The 1630-nt window shown below is 40.9% G+C and overlaps 1 pseudogene; it reads left to right on the forward strand.

Annotated features, from left to right (window-relative positions):
• Positions 1-213: 213 nt before the first annotated feature.
• Positions 214-909, forward strand: LOC149258717 (polygalacturonate 4-alpha-galacturonosyltransferase pseudogene; annotated as a pseudogene).
• The last annotated feature ends 721 nt before the right edge of the window (positions 910-1630 follow it).

Consider the following 1630-nt stretch of genomic DNA (forward strand, 5'->3'; position numbering starts at 1 on the left):
CGCAGCGCTACCTGTTTAGGTGATTTCGTAGCGTGCTGCGAAATTGGGGATTTGTTCAAGTTTTCAGTGGAGGTTCAAATCCTATCATGCCTTTTGTACATGGGCTACAACTGCTGTGGATGAGGATGATGTGCTTAAAGGTCTAATGCTGACTAAAGGATATAACTCTGGTGTTATGCATTATTTTGTGACAATGTGCTGGATACCTCTGTCATGGTTAATTCAACCATACTGAATGCCAAGGAACCTGAAAAGCATGTTTTTCATCTTGTAACGGATAGATTGAATTTTGGGGCTATGAAGATGTGGTTTTTAGAAAACCCTCCAAGCAAAGCTACAATACATGTTGAAAATGTTGATGATTTCAAATGGCTAAATTCTTCCTATTGTCCAGTTCTAAGGCAGCTTGAATCTGTAGCAATGAAAGAATATTATTTTAAGGCAGATCATCCAACTACTCTAGCAGCGGGTTTTTCCAATTTGAAGTATCGAAATCCAAAATACTTGTCTATGCTAAATCATCTTCGCTTTTATTTACCACAAGTTTACCCTAAACTGGACAGGATCCTCTTTTTGGATGATGATATCGTGGTACAGAAAGATTTGACTGCACTCTGGTCTGTCAACCTCCAAGGAAAAGTAAATGGTGCAGTTGAAACATGTGGCGAGAGTTTCCATTGCTTTGACAAATATCTGAACTTTTCTAATCCTCACATAGCCCAGAACTTTGATCCGAACGCTTGTGGTTGGGCATATGGGATGAATGTTTTTGACTTGAAAGAATGGAAGAAACGTGATATAACTGGCATTTACCACAAGTGGCAAAGCATGAATGAGGACAGGGTATTGTGGAAGCTTGGAACACTGCCACCCGGTTTGATTACATTTTACAACTTGACCTTCCTCTGAATAGCTCCTAGCATGTATTGGGCCTAGGATACACAACCCAAGTGTGGAGTTTTTGGATATTGAAAATTCAATTGTTCGTCACAATAATGGGAACATGAAGCCTTGGTTAGAGATAGCAATGAGAAAATACAGGTCTTACTGGTCAAGTGACAACATACGTGTTAACTGTATGACACATGGCCTCTACAACAGCGCGCTGGATTGTGGATTATGTTTGGGGAATTGCCGGGTGTTATAGATCATTCCGTTCATGCGCAAATGGAGGATTGTCATTATAATTTCTGGCGCTCACTTAAAAGCCACAGTTCAAGAAAATCTTGCTTATACAGAAGCTTATAATCATCTAGAGATTTTGCACTGGGAGTAGCAGAGATAGTTGTGGATATGTCGGGGTTTTCTCATACCCGGTTTTCTGCATGTGGGAGCTTCAGATTCTGTGAGATTGTAGGTGAAGCGGTGGAGTTATTAGTTAACTAGATTGAAATGCTACTCTGTACTCAGGAAAGTATGGTTTTATCTCGGCAAAGATGGTTTGTGTGAAACTGCTGCATTAATTCTTGCGGGGTTATGTGAGTAGCTTACTAGATTGGAATGCTGCTCGCCTTTATCCATTCGCTCCCTCCCACCTTCTACAAATCCCCATCCTCCGCGAACATCGCAAAGCCTATTTAATCCATTGCATCCTCCCCCATACTTCACCAGAGTTAGAAATATCCGAAAG

This window comes from Pinus tabuliformis, chromosome 6 (genome assembly GCF_031772625.1).
Source record: "Pinus tabuliformis cultivar Carrire ecotype Pingquan chromosome 6, CPIR1, whole genome shotgun sequence".
NCBI lineage: Eukaryota > Viridiplantae > Streptophyta > Pinopsida > Pinales > Pinaceae > Pinus > Pinus tabuliformis.